Here is a 17,716-nt window from a genome sequence, read left to right on the forward strand (position 1 = left end):
CTAAGTCAAACACAATGTACTCTTTTTTAATACATGCATTTTTATAATGACAAAAATTTTAATTAAGTATAAAGCAATATTTTTTAAAATATGAATAGAAGTTGGCAAACTATCAGAGAAGTTAAGAATTTGTCAGTGGGTCAGCAATTTTGGCATGTTCTATAGGGCCCACATAATCCACGAATTATTATATATTTCTTCCATGAAAGTTATTATTTTCACTTTAGAAAATATATTCAGTATTTTAATTTTAAGAGCAACTTTTTTTTTATTTCATGCGCATTGGCATTTTGTTTGCATGTAAATCTGTGTGAAGGTGTCAGATCCCCAGGGACTGGAGTTACAAACAGGAATGAGCTGCCAAGTGGCTGCTGGGATTGCAGCTGGGTCCTCTGGAAGAGCAGCCAGTGCTCTTAACCACTGAACCACCTCTCCAGCCCTCAGAATTTAATTAAAATGAAGATTTTCATATAATTTGGGTTCCATTGACAATAGTAACTTAGAAGATTAAAAGCGATGTACCATGGGGCCAGAGGGATGGCTCAGCGGTTCAGAGAGCTTGCTCCTGTTCTTCCAGAGAACCACAGTTTAGTTTCCCATCATGCAATTGGGCAGCTACCAACCACCTGTAACTCCAACACTAGGGAACCTAATGCCTCTGTGAGCCCCTGAGTCTATGCACATAGACACATGTGCACATTCACACGTGTGCACGTGCATACACACACACACACACACACACACACACACACACCACACGCACACACACATTTAAAAATAAAACTCTAAATAAAATCCTGTAACTTCACTAAGCATATATAAAAAGGTACTTTTTTTTTTCACCAAAAAATGGAAGTCAAAGAAACGAATAAATTAAAATATATCTTTTACGTATTTTTGAGACAGTCTAAAACTTGCCAGGCGGCAAGTTTGAACTCTTGACTCTTCTGCCTCTATGTCCCTCTCTGGTGCTGGAATGGCTGCACCACCTCGTCTTACACGGTTTATTTGGTACTGGGGCGGGGGGTCAAACCTGGGGTTCTGTGCATGGTAGATAAGCGCTTCACCAAGGGAGCCGTGTCTACTTCTCCCTGTCCACAGTTCCAGGCCACTTCTTCCTGTAACATGGGTAGAACACACCTAGCATTCTAGTGAGGGAGTTCACGGACATCCTTGACTACATAGTGAGCCTGAGGCTAACCTGAGCTGCAGGAGACACTGTATCAAATCTGAAAGAAAGAGGAGGAAGAAAGGAGATGGGGGCGGGGATAACATGAGTAGATGAGGCAGACAGACACGGTCCATGCACAGTCCAGCTGGTTGCCACTGTAAAAACAAAATCAATGACATCGTTTTTCACACCCCGTGCTTGGACCGGTGTATACTATTGACCCTTGGTGTCCAAGGATGAAGCCCATAGATCAAAACGTTTTTTAAAAATTGGATCTTGAACATTTTCACCATTCACCATCAAAATGTGGCTGGGAACGTGGCTTAGTTGGCAGAGTTTGCCTAGTATGTGTGAGACCTGGGTTCAATTCCCAGCACTACATAAACCCGGGTGGGGTACATGTCTATGATCCCAGTATTTGGGAGGTGGAGCAAGGGGATCGTACTCAGCTATGCGGTGAGTTCAAAGTCAGCATGTGCTAGTGAGACCGTTGTCTCAAAAACAAACAAACAAAAACAAACAAAACATGTCTTCATTTGCAGGATTGTGGGTGAAATAAAAATTATATTAAGCAGGGGCTGGAGAGATGGCTCAGCGGTTAAGAGCACCGACTGCTTTTCCAGAGGTCCTGAGTTCAAATCCCAGCAACCACATGGTGGCTCACAACCATCTGTATGGGGATCCGACGCCCTCTTCTGGTGTGTCTAAAGACAGCTACAGTGTACTCATATACAAAATAAATAAATAAATCTTTAAAAAAATTATATTAAGCAAAGTAACAAAATAATACAGATTCAGAGATGCCATGTATTTTCTCTCACAAGTGGCTCCTAGATTTTTATATATAATTGTATGCATTTGGGGGGTGGAGTCCTGAAACTAGCAGGAGGACCAGGAGAGGGAAAAGGGGTTTTAGGGGTGGAAAGCAGTAATGGAATACACATGACATAAATGAGGGTGGGGACTTGTGTGTGTGTGTGTGTGTGTGTGTGTGTATGAGTCCAGCAGGCTGAGGCAAGAGGGGAGGTCAGGGAGGGAAGAAGTCCAATAGCAGCAGTGCACACATATAAACATCATATTAAGGCAGTACTTCACACACTAACTTAAAATCAAACACTCATGTGTGCACTGAGCATGTGCAGACATCTATTCTAATCATCACTGTATAAACACCACAAGGTAATTTGCATGACACATACTTTCTATCAGCGTAAAAGCCCTAGAGGATTTTATGCAAATACTACTGCGTGCAAGTACTAAGCCCTTTTCCTTGTTGGCTTTCTCGTGTTTCGATTTGCTTGTTCACAATGGCTAAGGATGTTGAGCACAGAGGGTAAAGGCACCTGTTGGCTAACCTGACAACCCAGTCAGTCCTCAGGACCCATGTGGTAGAGAGAGAACCCACTTCCCACAAGTTGTCTCTGACCGCCACACTTATGTCATGGTACGCAGACACACACACACACACACACACACACACACACACACACACACACACACACGTGTTGTAATAATAAAATAATTGTAATTTTTAAAAGAATACTACATATCTTTTCGTGTTCTTTTTTTTTTAAGGATTTATTTATTATATGAGTACACTGTAGCTGTCTTCAGACACACCAGAAGAGGGCGTCAGATCTCATTACAGATGGTTGTGAGCCACCATGTGGTTGCTGGGATTTGAACTCAGGACCTCTGGAAGAGCAGTCAGTGCTCTTAACCACTGAGCCATCTCTCCAGCCCCTCTTTTCATGTTCTTGTTGGTCCCTTGCATATCTTCTCTTCGTGTGGGGTGTTGTTGCTATTGTCTTCTTCTGGGTTTGTTTTGTTTTGGTTTGAGACAGGGTCTCACTGACATAGACCTAGAGACAGAGAGAAACTCACTATGTAGACCAGGCGGGCCTCAAGCTCATGCATATATCCCCCTGCCTCTGCCTCCCTGTTTAATGAAAGGCAAGGGCCACCATGTCCTCCTTGCTTATCTTAAGAGAAACTTACTGTCTTACGGCTCTATTTCTTTTTTTTTTTTTTTTTTTTTTTTTTCCGGAGCTGGGGACCGAACCCAGGGCCTTGTGCTTGCTAGGCAAGCGCTCTACCACTGAGCCAAATCCCCAACCTTAGGGCTCTATTTCTGTGACACCATGACCAAGGCAACTCTCATGAGGAGGACATTTAATTGAAGCTGGCTTACAGTTTCAGGGGTTCAGTCCATTATCATCATGGTGGGAACCATGGCAGCATTCAGGCAGGCACAGTGCTGGAGACAGAGCTGAGAGGTCTACATCTGCATCTTGATCCAAAGGCAGCCAGGAGAGGCTTTCTTGTACACGGGGTGGAACTTGAGCATAAGACCTCAAAGCCCACCTAGGGCCAAACCTATTCGATCCACAACAGACGGTGACACACTTCCTCTAACAAGGCCACACCTATTCCAACAAGGCCACACCTCCTAATAGTGTTACTCTCTATGGGCCAAGCACTCAAACACATGAGTCTATGGAGCCCAAATCTATTCAAACCACCACACTTACTCAAATACTTTACTTTTCTTTTCTGTGTTTGTCAAGACAGGATTTCTCTGTGTAGCCTTGGCTGTCCTGGAATTCACTCTGTAGACCACGCTGGCCTCAAACTCATAGAGATCCATCTGCCTCTGCCTTCTGGGTGCTGGGATAAAAGGCATTTGCCACCACCTCCCAGATTTTTTTTTTTTTTAAATTGGGTTACTTGTCCTGTTGTCGAGTAACAAAAATTCTTAATATATTCTGAATATTAATCCTTTATCGGATATGATTGTCCCTTTCCTATTCTGTGGGCTGTCTTCCTACTTTCTTGATAACCGTCTTTAGAAGCACTTTTTTTTTTACTTTTATAACATCTAATTTAAAGTTTTAATTACTGAAGTTTTGAATTTATATCTAAGACATCATTGCCTCATTTGAGGCCACAAAGACATACATCTGGTTTCTTCTGGGAGGTTTATAGTTCAGTACTGATCACTTTGGATTAAATTTTATAGTAGCAGTCAGGCTTCATAGTGCTTGTCACAGTTTGATTAGGTGACATTGCTGACCGTAGGCACACAGTGAGCTCTCGGTGGCTGGCGGCTGGTGTTACGATGACCCACCTGTTAAAGAGACTGCCAAGCCCGCATTAAGCATTGAATGGACCTCACAGAAAGAGCAATCTATCTCATGGTCACATCTTCTTTTCGTAGCTAGGTTGATCACCTATCTTGTTCATCTTCCTCCGGTAACTTGTAATGGTTTCAAAGAGAAAGACTGGCTTCTTGTGGAAAACAGGAAAACAGGCAGTTCTTGAAGGTGACCTAGCACTGTCCAGGCAATAAGACCCTTTCAGGAAGACCAAGAGAGGAAAAGCACTTTGACATGGTTTGTTCGCAGGCTATTATGATTTCATGTTCCATCTCTGTCTGTGCACATAGATCCTGGGCCTTGTGAGTAATGAATCAACTTGTGTGTGTGCATGTGTTGGGGGAATTCACCCTGTTCCAAGAGGCCCCATTGACAGTGTCCCAGCAACCCAAACAGGCCTTCTTTTTGCTCTGATCTTAGTGTTTCCGTGGCCATTCTATGTGAATCTTTACCTCTTTACAAAATTTTCAATATTTTAATAGGCCTTTGCTCCCAGGAGACATCTAATTTATCTGCATAAAGTCATACCTTTCAAATGTGTGCACCATGGTTGACACATGGTAAAGGACAAACATTAGCCCACATCAACATAGGGGATAACACCAGCATTCTACTAGAATAATACTTTTAAAGGGATTTTCTTTCTGTTGAGATTTACATTTGGTGAGTATGAATGTCTTGCCTGCGTGTGTGCTTGGGTGTCATGTTTGTGCCTAGTGTGTAAGGAGGCCAGAAGGCATCGGACTCCCCAGAACCTGAGTTAGAGGTGCTTGTGTGCTACCTTACAGGTGTTGGAAACAGAACTCAGAACCTCTTCTGAGCCATCTCTCCAATCTCTAACTTTAGAGCTCTTAAAAATTACACTTTTATTTGCCTGTGTGTGTGTGTGTGTGTATGTGTGTGTGTGTGTGTGTGTGTGTGTGTGTGTGTGTGTGTGTGCAGGGGGGTGGGGAGGGCCTGGGGATTGAACTTAGGTCACTAACTTTGGCCCTGAACCTTTCTCCACTGAGCCATTTTGCCAGCTCCCTTGGGATATTTTTTTTTTTTTTTTGGTTCTTTTTTTCGGAGCTGGGGACCGAACCCAGGGCCTTGCGCTTCCTAGGTAAGTGCTCTACCACTGAGCTAAATCCCCAGCCCCGGGATACTTTTAAAAATCCAGTTTACAGGGCTAGAGAGATAGTGCAGTGGATCAGAAGGCTCCTGCTTTTCCACAGGGTCCGAGTTCGATTCCCAGCACCCATGCCTGGCAGCTCACCACTGCCTGCTAACTCCAGTTCCAGGAGATCTGTACACTTTTGTGGCCTGCACAGGCACTTATGTACACATGGGAAAATTCACACACACACACACACACACACACACACACACACACACTCACACACACACACTACCCTCCGGCATAATAAACACAAACTATACTTTAAAAATGTTGTGTGATGGTTAATGTATAAAGAATAACTTTTTTTTTCCTTTTCTTTTTTTCAGAGCTGGGGACTGAACCCAGGGCCTTGCGCTTCCTAGGCAAGCGCTCTACCACTGAGCTAAATCCCCAACCCCACAACTTTTTTTAAAAAGACAGTTTCTATGCATAGCCCCGGCTGTTAACTGCCCTGGAACTCACTCTGCAGACCAAGCTGGCCTCAAACTCAGAGATCCACCCGCTTCTGCCTACCGATTGCTTGGCTTTAAGGCATGGTCCATCAATGCCAGTCATTGTTCATCTCTTTAAGTGAAACTCTTTCACTGGGCTCTGACAAATGCACACAGTTGTGTAACAGATTACCATCCTCAAATCACCACAGTCTCCTCCGTCCCCAGATTCTTCCATGCCTGCAGAACATCCTCATCACAGCTGGGATGTAGCTCAATAGCAGTGCAGAGGCCCAGGGTGTATGAAGCCCCGGGTTTGAGTCTCACAAAAAGCAAAACCAAACAAAATCCCCAGTCACAGGCGCCCACTGATCGCTTCCTGTCCTTGTGGTTTTTGAAAGGCAGCGTATGAACAGGATCCTAGAACGAGCTTTCGGCTAGCTGGTTCTTGTTTTTGCAGTAGTTTCCCCTGTGTAGCCCAGGTTGGGCTTGAACTCACCCTTCTTTGACCAGGACCCCAAGTTCTGGAATTATAGGCCAGCCGTGCCACCACTCCGGCTAAGCAGGCAGCCCTTTGGGTCCGACTTCTTTTGCATGTTTAGCCTCCTCCACGGCTCTGCTTGTAGCTCTGCTTGTTTGCATTTGAGTAGTGTTTCGGGCTTTGGAACGCTCAGAGCTCTTCAGTTACTCCGTAGGAATAGGATCGCTAAGTCCTTTCTTAAGGGATGGTCAGCTTTATTTAAAAAAAAAAAAAAAAAAAAAAAAAAAAGGGTTGGGGATTTAGCTCAGTGGTAGAGCGCTTGCCTAGGAAGCGCAAGGCCCTGGGTTCAGTCCCCTGCTCCGAAAAAAAAGAACCAAAAAAAAAAAAAAAAAAAAAAAAGCCATATTGTTTCCAAAGTGACTATTGTAAGAAACAGGTCTGAGGTCTCCAGAAGTATTCGAAGTATTCCTGTAAGGCGAAAAGCTTTCCTTCTACGGAAGGGTGTGGAGCTACGCTAAATCAAGCAAGCAAACACGATCAGGTTTGCCATCGCTATGATGAAACACCATGACCAAAAACAACCTGGGGAGGAAAGAATTCACTTGTCTTATGTTTTCATGTCATTGTTCAACACTGAGGGAAGTCAGGACAGGAACTCAAGTAGGACAGAAACCTGGAGGCAGGAGCCGATGCCGGCGCCATGGAGGAGTGCCCTTGACTGTGCTCCTCACGCTCCTCCCGCTCCTCACGCTCCTCACGGCTCAGTCAGCCTGGGGTGGGCTCACTCATCAGTCGCTAATTAGGAAATACTCCACAGCCCGACTCCGTGGAGGCTCCCTGCTCTTAGATGACTCTAGCTCCTGTCTAGCTGATGGAAAACTAGGCAGCACATCATACAGGATTGGCTAACACTGACTGGTGCTGTTTCCAGGGAGAAAGGAGACTTGAGCATGTATTTTGATTTCAAAAAGTGTTGAGCCTGGACGGATTTGAATTGATGCCAAGTGGCTCCTTTCCGTTTTCTAACTTCTAACGGAGTTTTGTCTTATTTAACCCTTTGGTAGAAAGGCAGTTTACACTTCCCAGGCTTACGCTTTGCTCGGTCAAGCCACATCCATAATGGCAGTGGACTCTTCAGAATTTTGTCTTTGGATTTCTTTTCAAAATTGTTTCTTTTTTTTTTTAAAGGGCTATATTTATTTATGCTATATAAGTACACTGCAGCTGTCTCCAGACACACCAGAAGAGGGCATCAGATCTCATTACAGATGGTTGTGAGCCACCATGTGGTTGCTGGGAATTGAACTCAGGACCTCTGGAGGATCAGTCAGTGCTCTTAACCACTGAGCCATCTCTCCAGCCCCTTTCTTTTTTTTGAGATCTTACTACAATTGCATCACTTCTCTCTTCCCTTTCCTTTCCCCAAACCCTCTCATATATCCCTCCTTGCCCTCTTTCAAATTCATAGTCTTTATTGCTATTGAATGCGTAACATATATACATTTAAATAAAACCTGCTTAGTCTATATATTTCTTGGAGGCATGTTGTCATAGGGTTTTCTTTTTTTAAAATTTATTTATTTAATGTATGCGAGTACACTGTAGCTGTCTTCAGACACACCAGAAGAGGGCATCAGATCTCATTACAGGTGGTTGTGAGCCACCATGTGGTTGCTGGGATTTGAACTCAGGACCTCTGGAAGAGCGGTCAGTGCTCTTAACCGCTGAGCCATCTCTCCAGCCCATCATAGGGTTTTCTATAGCTTTGACAAACACTGTGACCAAAACACGCTTCAGGGAGGAAAGGGTTTACATGGCTTACAGTTCCCCAGTTTAGTTCATCACTGAAGGAAGTCAGGAACTGGAACAGACCAGGAACCTGGAGGCGGGAGCTGATGCAGAGGCCATGGAGGGGTGCTGCTTACCGGCTTGCTCTTCATGGCTTGCTCAGTCTGCTTTCTTATAGAACTAAGGGCCATGAGCCCAGGGTTGGCCCCACCCATCCTCCCCCTACCAAACACCAATTTAAAAACTGCTCTCCAGGCTTGGAGGCATGGTCCTCAGCCGAGGTTCCCTCCTCTCTGATGACTCTGGCTTGTGTCAAGTTGACGTAAAACCAGCCAGGACACATGTTTGCAGGACTGGCCTTTTGGTACTGGGTAATTCACCGCTGTACTTTTTGACTGGGGAACATTATCTCTCCTGATGTCAGCATTCCTTGGTTGTCTGTGTTTCTTTGTGTAGGGTCTGGACTTGTAGGCTCCCCCGCCCCCGTTTACTTTGTCAAGTCTATTGGTGTCTCCTTTGTCTAGCTCATGCCTAGGCCATCATATTAGTGAGAAATTTATGGGTGGAAATTCTGACATTCTTAGGAGACACAACCTCACAGCAACCTCCCTGTTTCTCCCGCTCTCACAACCTTTCTGCCCTGCCTTCTATAATGGACTCTGGGCCTTAGGTGTTGGGGGTGTTGTCCATTGGGACTAAGATCCACGACTCTGTGCTTTAATTGGTTATGACTTTCTGTAGCACTCTCCTCCCTTCGTTGCAAGGGGAAGTTTCCTTAATAAAGGGTACCTTATATTTTAACATCAGACAGCAATTTTAATTCTAGACAGCAAATTGAATGATTTTTCTTTTCCTTCAAGATGGGGTTTCTCTGTGTAGCTCTGGCTGAACTGGAACTCAAGTTGTAGAGCAGGCTAGCCTCGAACTCACAGAGATCCACCTGCCTCTGCTTTCTGAGTGCCTGGATTAAAGGCGTGTGTCACCACCGCTGACCATGGCATTGTATTGGGGAGAGTGGTGTGTATAGGCCAGAGGCTTTCACTCTGTGGGTTCCAGGGATCGAACTTGATTTGTCAGGCTTGCAGGCAGGCCTCTTTACCCACTGACCTGTCTTATCAGCTCCATCTTACCTTCTAGACAGTCTCTCAACTGAGTCTGGAGCTCAGTGGATCAGCTAGATTGGCTGTCCAAAAAGCCCCAGGCATCTTCTCTCCATCCCCCCTAGGACTGGTTTTGCAGGCTGCTGTGTCTGCACTTGACAAGGGTGGTGAGGATACAAACTCGCTCCATACTGAGCCATCACCTCAGCCCTTCCACCTCTTGAGACACTGCTTCATGCAACCTGGGACTCCTGACTCTTCTGCTGGGATCACAGGCACGTGCCACAGAGCCTGGCTTAGTTTTGAGACATTTAGTCAGCTCCAATGGCCTCGAACTTCTGGCCCCAGGGACCTTAGCCTTCCTATTTCGAGGCTGCAAGATAGGAGCGCACCCGGCTGCCTCATACTTAGCTTTCAATTTGCATTCTCCCTAACATCTAGACCTGTGAAGAAGCTACTTTGTTTCGGTTTCACTTTATAAAACACAGGCCACGCTGAGTGCTTTAAAATCTTAGCAAGAAACAAACAATTCCAGAAAGTAAATAGATGCACATACGTTCATGCAGACAAAAATGACATTTCCTCTGCCCTGTTCTCTGCTCTCCAGAGAGACCACGATGCCGCCTGCCTCCCATAAGAAAAGAGGCAGCAGACTTTGTACGTTTTCAACCCGGGCTGCAGCCAACCTGCGTCATCCTCACCATGTAATTAGAGGCTGGAGGTGCCCACGTGTCTCATTTTTAGGATCCTGTGGGCTACATTTGGCCCAGATTGGGTTATACTTTAGGTTCTTTGCTGCGGATACGTCTGCATCTTCTTCGTCCTTCGTCACTCAGCGCTCACTCAGCGCTCCGGTTCTCAGAAGGCCCTTCAAAGGGCAAATGAATGCAGGCAGCGTGCAGAGTCCCATTCTCTGAGGACAGTGGGATGTAGAGCCTCTGTCGGGAGCATTCTCTAAAGCAGGAAAGCAGAGAGACAGTCCCCAGCCCTTGATGGCTCCCAGCCTCAGCCTCCAGCTGCTGCGCTTACTAAAACCGGCCCTGTGCAAAAATCTGGTGTTTCGCAAGTGGGCACTGGCTCTGCCCATGCTGTCCCCTTTCCCCCTTCTAGGATAGAATCTGTCACAGCAGCTGCTGTTCCTGCCCTCCTGGATATGGTTACCCCCTATAATACAGAGGGCCTATGACATTTGCACTTTACTGTGTGCGTGCTTATACTAATCATACCCGTCACAACGGAACTCAATTCCCAACCTCAGTAACATCCGAGTGCAAGCAATACATGGAGACTTCATCCACAGAGGCACGGGGGTGTTTGAGGGCAGGGGGAATAGATTCTCTTTATTCAGAAAGTTCAGCCTTTCCTTTGGGGGACAGACGAGAGTCTACCTGACATCCTGTGGGCCTACACTTGCTTGCTTTCGGAGGTACAGGGTGCTGCTAGCTACTATTGCTGTATCTACCATAGGATTTCGCAGTAAAAAGGGCAGTGACCCTTTATAGCGTATATCTTTCAGGAAAACACTATAGAAAACCAAAAGGGTAAAGTTATTCGGCGAGGAAGATGCAAGACTGATCACGTGGTATGGCCAGGGAAGGGAGTGAGCTCCTCTTTATCATGAGACTACATCGAGTCATTTCTGGGAGAATCTCAACACAAACTCACTGCTGAAGTCTGATACTTCTAAGTCCTTGCACAGGCTAGCAGCCCTGCTAAGGTAGACTTCCCTCCCACGTGAGGGTGTTGGGACAATGAGCCCAGTTCGTGGGAAAGAAAAACAGAATACAAGTAAATAGAGTAGGCAACTTTAAAAATAATTATTTAGTGAACACTTCCTGGGAGCCTGGTTCCCTCTTCCCTTTTTTATTTTTATTTTTTAAGACTTATTTATTATATATGAGTATATTGTAGCTGTCTTCAGACACACTAGAAGGGGACATCAGATCCCATTACAGATGGTTGTGAGCCACCATGTGGTTGCTGGGATTTGAACTCAGGACCTCTGGAAGAGCAGTCAGTGATCTTAACCACCGAGCCAGCCCTGGTTCCCTCTTCCTATCATTTAAAATACCTAAATTGGGGCTGGGATATTGTACCTAATTGTAGAGCACTTGGCCAAAGGTTTAATACCCAGAATGCACATGTACACACACAAACCTAACAAACTAGTAAATTGTTTGTTAAGAGACTCTAAAGAGTTCAAGAGTTTGCCAAGTTGGGCAGTTTGGATTTGAATTCAGGTCGGTCTTGATTCCGGGGTCAGAGGTCACTTTCCTAATCCACAGAGGTTTCATACCACACGGCGATCCAGAAGAAAATAGACACTTCCGGGAAGGAACACTCAGCAGCATCTGGGAATCATCAAACTGGATCCGCCCCACAGTACAAGGGCACAACCCACCAAACCCCAGAACCCATCGGGGCGGACACAGAGTGCAGTAAAGGGAGGCACGGATGCCCAGGGTGATGTAGTGCAAAAGGCAGATCCTGGCCTCGAGCTATGGGTAGGCCAAGAGATGGGTGTCCAGAGAGAACAGGCACAAGGGAACACGCAGCCGCCCCATAACATCTGGAAGCTGAAGGAGGGGAGAACTGAGGAATCCAAACATCCTTCTAGCCACCAACAGCACTGAGGCAATGTCTGGGCCAGCCATGGCCAGAACCTGGGACCCATGTCCTCAGGTGCAAACACCAAAAACAACCAAAAGGAATATTTCCCCTGGAGAGGGCACAGGGGCGGGGGGTGGGGGGTGGGGGGTGGGGGGATGGGACGGGCGGGGATGGGGCTGGGAAGTGTGTGTGATCCGTGCGTTAGGTGGAATTCCCAAATAATAAAAATATTATGTTGGGAAGAAAAGAAAAAGAAAAAAGAAATATTTTACTTCACACAGGCTTTACCTGGGCAACCTTCCTTCAGAGAGCTGCAGATCCATTCACTCATTTCTCTTTACAATGCTTTGAGATAAATTCTCTTTGTTGGGCTTCAGACCCAGAGAAGCGGCTGAGGGGCATATTTTACATACCAAAGCAGATGGGCCTCCAGGTTCTCCCAGCATCCCTCAGTCCTTACCTGGCATACCTTGAACTTTCCAACCCAGGGTCTGAGCTGCCCTTCCCCCAGAGGCTCTTCCTGTACTATCCAGACACCTTGCTCTCCCCCTCCCTTCCCCCTCCTCTCCCTCTTCCCCTCCCCCTTCCCCTCCCCCTTTCCCACTCTCAGCCTGCTTTCTTTCTCTTTCCCCTCCCCTCTGTCTCCGGACTTCCCTGGCCTCATTCTTTGGGACCAGTGAACTCCCCTACCCGAGAGCTATTTCCCAATAAACCTGACTTCATATATAATTTAATCTGGCTTGGGTTGGCTCATTTTCACCCGCAGAGAAATAAATTATCACTCTTTTAAAGAGTATAGTATTTTATTAATTCTTTGAGAATTATTTACAATGTATTTTGGTCACACCCAACTTACCTTAATGCTCCCAAGATCTACCCCAATCTCCCTACTTCCCCCAACGCCATGTGAGATAACTCTATACTCCTTTTTTGTTAATGAGGAACTTAAGGCAGAAGGGTTAAATAATCCAAGGCCCCAGAGTGAATAAGCAGCAGAGATGGGATTCAGTTAGGAATCTTTCTAAAGGGCTGGAGAGATAGTTCCTGAGTTCAATTCCCAGCAACCACATGGTGGCTCACAACCATCTGTAATGGGATCTGATGCCCCCTTCTGGTGTGTCTGAAAGAGTGACAGTATACTAACATACATTTAAAAAAAAAAAAGAGGGGGCTGGGGATTTAGCTCAGTGGTAGAGCGCTTACCTAGGAAGCGCAAGGCCCTGGGTTCGGTCCCCAGCTCCGAAAAAAAAAAAAAAAAAAAAAAAAGAACCAAAAAAAAAAAAAAGAATCTTTCTGAAAACGATTTATTTGTGTTTATGCGTCTGCCCCTTGTGTATGCCCTTGGAGGCCAACAGGGAATGTTGGCTTCCCCTGGAGTCAGAACTAAAAGGCTGTGAGCTTCTGACTATGGAGACTGGGGACTGAACTCCAGTCCTCTTGAAAAGCAGTAAGTGCTCTTAACTGCTGAGCCAGTCTCTCCAACTGTCTTAGTTAGGGTTCTACTGCTGTGGACAGACACCATGACCATGGCAACTCTGAGCTTGAGCATAGGACACCTCAAAGCCCACCTCCACAGTGACCCACTTCCTCCAACAAGGCCACGCCTCTTAACAGTGCCTCTCCTTATGTGCCAAGCATTCAAACACATGAGTCTCTGGGGGCCATTTCTATGTAAACCATCACACCAACCACAATTAGACCAGGCTGCGATGTGTAAGTATGGTTGTCCAGGAGTGGAAACAAGCAGTGTTAGTAAAGTCTAAAGAAAAGTCCGGGCAAGAGTGGGAATTGGTTTCCCACAGAAGGGCAGGTATGTGGAGGAGGAATAACAGAGAATGATTATAGATAAAGGAAGGGAGGAAGAAGGGAAAGCCACTGACATCAACAAAGAACAGCCACCAGGAAGGCGTGTGTATTAGCAGTGTGCATCCGGAAGGGGAAGGTTGACTACAGGGGTACAGGGAAATGGGGGAGAGATAGGCCTGGGACAAGGTGTGAAATTGCTGAAGATCGGAGTTACTGTTCAAGGTTACTGGCGTATTTACTGTAATAAACGCCAAATATTAACAACTGGGGAATATATTTCCTCACACGCTACAATATAGCACAGCCAGTCTGGTGCTAACCTCAGGATCAGGGCAGTGTTGTAAGGGGCTTGTTAACTGCCCTTCTTGTCACTGCAACAGAACACCCAATAGAAGCAACTTCAGGTGGGAGAGCCTTATTTTGGCTCTCAGCTGTGAAGGCCTTAGTCTATCATGGTGGGAAAGGTGTGGCAGCTATGGTGTGTCAGCATAGAGTGGCTGGTTCTTACAGCAGTGGCTTGCCTAAGATGCAGAACAGCAGGCAGAATGCTAGCCCAGAAGCAAAGAGAAGCTATATACCCTCAAAGGCCCACCTTCAGCATCCTACATTCACAAGCCAGGCCCCTGCCAAACATCACCACTAGCTGGGGACTAAGTGTTCAAACCCATGAGCCTACAGGGGACATTTTGCATTTAAAAGGGGACTTGTTTCATTTTTTTAAAGTCAGGGTCTCAGGGTCTCACTTTATATCCCTGGTTGACATAGAACTTGCTGTGTCGTGAACCAGGCTCAGATTGAATTCATAGAGCTTCACCTACCTCAGATGCCTCGGTGCTGGGATTTAAGGCGTCCTCACCATGCCTGCCCCGTGCTCCATTTTCCCCTCCCATACTCCATCTTTTAAAAACTATCCATTTGGTTATTAAGCATCTCAGTCTGCCTTTTTTTTTTTTTTTTTAAGATTTGTTTATTTTATGAGTACACTGTTGCTGTCTTCAAACACACCAGAAGAGGGCATCAGATCCCATTATAGATGGTTGTGAGCCACCATGTGGTTCTGGGAGTTGAACTCAGGACCTCTGGAAGAGCAGTCAGTGCTCTTAACTGCTGAGCCATGCCTTAATCTGTGTAGCCAAGGACACCTTTGCATCCTGGCTCCACCTCCCAAATGCTGGGATTAGAGGCTTAGACTACCATATCTGGGCTAACAGTGCGGTGTCAGGAATGTAAGGCAAGCTCGCTATCAATTGAGCTACTTCCCCAGCCCCGGTATCCCTTCCTTCTCTCTTGTCCTGCAAGCTGCAGCCTGATGCTCCCATCTCAGATCTAAAATGATCGACTCTGGTGTTCTTTCCCATTCGTGTTTCTGTGGAGATGAAAGAGAGAAAACGTGGACAGTGTCCACTTTCCTTTCACGGAGGTGACCCCAGAAGGACAAAGATGGCAGCAACTAGCATAAGGGAACCTGGGAAACGGTCTGTTACACAACTGGAACTGAGGGGTCTATCTCTAAAGGACGAGGAGAATGAATGACAGCCGTGGGGGAAATGCTCTCTCTCGAAAAGCCACAAGTCATCTTTGCGGTTCTGGTCTCACCGAGAGTATCCAGGGAGAAACCAACTGAACTGAGACAAACTAGCCTCTGAGAAAGCCAGATGGGCAGGAAATGGAAAAGCTTGGTAGTTTGAAGAGTAGTAGAATAGGAGGGTTGTTTTGGTAAGAGAAGAGGGGGGGAGACTAGGTATTCTTGCAGAGGCCAGGGACACTGAAGAGAGAAGAGAGACCACTTCTGGGAGAAAACGGTCAGTCCAGAAAGGGCTCAAATTCATCAGAATGGGAAGGGCCTGAGGAAGTTCTGGGAGAGGTCAGCATTCCAAACTCCTTTCTTGCAATAAAAGAGAAAGAGTAGCCAATGAGTCAAGAGATGGGGCCAGGGCTGGGGAGGAACAAGAGTACTTGTTGCTGTTGCAAAGGCAGGAGTCTCCTATGGGGGATCCTAACACTCATATTGGGAACTCACTCTGCCTGCAACTTCTGCTCTGGGGATCAGACACCCTCTTCTAGTTTCTGAAGACAACTGTACTCACACGTGAGCCCCCCCCCCAAGTAAAATTAAAATAAATCTTTTTAAAAAAAAAAGAGAGATGGGGTTGGGGATTTAGCTCAGTGGTAGAGCGCTTGCCTAGGAAGCGCAAGGCCCTGGGTTCGGTCCCCAGCTCCGAAAAAAAGAACCAAAAAAAAAAAAAAAGAGAGATGGAGACATTTGAAGATAAAGAGTGGGAACGCTGAGCAAGCCTGTATTTAGGTGGTCTGATCACACCCATGCATGGGACGCTACCTGCCAGCATCTGTACACACGGAGGCCACTGAGAGCTTCTGAAATTTCAGAGGGATGTGCTATCTTAACCAGGGCTACCCTGCCTCTCTCGGGATAGAAATAAATATGCCATACCTCCCTCTACAAAACGAGAGACCCGCGGCTAAGCCTCTTCTAACCTGAGAGCCAAACAGACACTGTGGACACAGAGTCGCCCTCAATAAATATTTGTTAAACAAGCACATGCATGAATGAATGAACAAACACATCTCGCTCCCTGTGACTCTGGACAGGCTCGCACACACGCACACACGCTCAGCACATTTAAATTCTTCTTCAAACACCGCTGTTCCTCTGGGCCAGTGCTCATCTTACAGAGTCTGTTTACAGAGCCTGCCTCCTTCTCGCAAAGGTGAAGCTGGTATTGCTGAGATGGTACGGATTTTAGGAGGCAACATTTGGGCCTTGCGTTGGAGTTGTTAGAAACTGTGAAGACCCACTTGGGCCAGATGCCAGCTTCCTGTGTTTAAAGCCGTGGTATAGGCTAGGACTATAGGTCAGTGGGAGAGTGCTTATGAAGGGCACAGGTTCAAGTTCCAACATCAGGGCATGCAGATTTAATTAATAGGTTGAGCATGCCGCAGTATTTTCCTTTAAAAAAGGTGGCCAGCCCCTGATGGAGGTCCTCTATATTTTTTTCCCTTTTTGTTATGTTTGTGTGATTTTAATTTTTGTTGTTGTTCTTTTTCCAGACAGGGTTTCTCTGTGGAATACCCCTGGCTGTCCTGGACTTGCTTTATAGACCAACCCGGCCTCAAACGCAGAGATCCCCCTGTCTCTGGTTCCCGAGTAGGATTAAAGGCACACTAGGCTTGATTTAAACATTTTTATTGTTATAATTCTTTTGTATTTTGCATGTGTGTTTGTGGGCAACGTGGATGTCGTGTGTGGAGGTCAGAGGACAACTTGTAGGAATTAGTTCTTTCCTCCTAGCATGTGGGCTCTGGGGGGCTTGAACTCAGGTCATCAGGCCCGAGGGTGGTTTTTGTCGGCTGAGCCCTCCCACAGACCCTGTTTCCGTCTGATTTTGAGACAGTGTCTCGTGACCTTGGCAGGCTCAGGTACCTCAGAAACAAGCAAAGCAAAACAACATCCCCATCACCATGTTTGCCCTCGGCTCCCAAACCTCTCTTCTGTGCTTTTTTATTTTAGGAAACTATTTCCAGGAGACAGTGATCCTGGAGGGAAATTGGAGCAAATGCTTCCTGATCGATCATGAGCTACTCACAAAACCAGGAAAACTCGTGTTAGAAAGTCACTGTAGACGGTGACGTGGTAGAGATTAAATATAAACAAACAAGAAGACAGAGTTGATAGTTGCGGCTTAATGGGCTCAGAGGCGCCCTCCTGTGGGACAGTTCCTACCCGAAACCTTCAGGGACCGTGGCCTTCCCCTGAACTTCCTTCTGGAACCCGAGCTGCTGTGAGGTACACACATCTTCACCTTAGAGGGACAGAGTTGCCAGGTTCAGCTTTCAAACTGCAGAAATTACGAGCAAGCCAAATGATGACATCATCGTTCGTTTGCATCGCTGCCTGCCTCCTGCCAGAGGGTGCGGAGGGTTGTGGGGCTGGCACTCGCCAAGCCGCTTCCTGCTGAAGGTCAGAGCTGCCGCTAGCCGGCTACCCTCGGAAATC

The 17,716-nt window shown here is 46.4% G+C and overlaps 1 protein-coding gene across 1 annotated transcript in view; it reads left to right on the plus strand.

Annotated features, from left to right (window-relative positions):
- LOC134480933 (WAS/WASL-interacting protein family member 1-like) overlaps positions 1 to 16,917 on the plus strand; it is a 45,586-nt gene extending 28,669 nt beyond the window's left edge. Inside the window, exon 3 of the mRNA XM_063270831.1 lies at positions 16,771 to 16,917. The gene's annotated coding sequence lies outside the window, so the exon portion shown is untranslated. The remainder of the gene's footprint in view (positions 1 to 16,770) is intronic.
- The last annotated feature ends 799 nt before the right edge of the window (positions 16,918 to 17,716 follow it).

This window comes from Rattus norvegicus, chromosome 11 (genome assembly GCF_036323735.1).
Source record: "Rattus norvegicus strain BN/NHsdMcwi chromosome 11, GRCr8, whole genome shotgun sequence".
NCBI classification, from domain to species: Eukaryota; Metazoa; Chordata; class Mammalia; order Rodentia; family Muridae; genus Rattus; species Rattus norvegicus.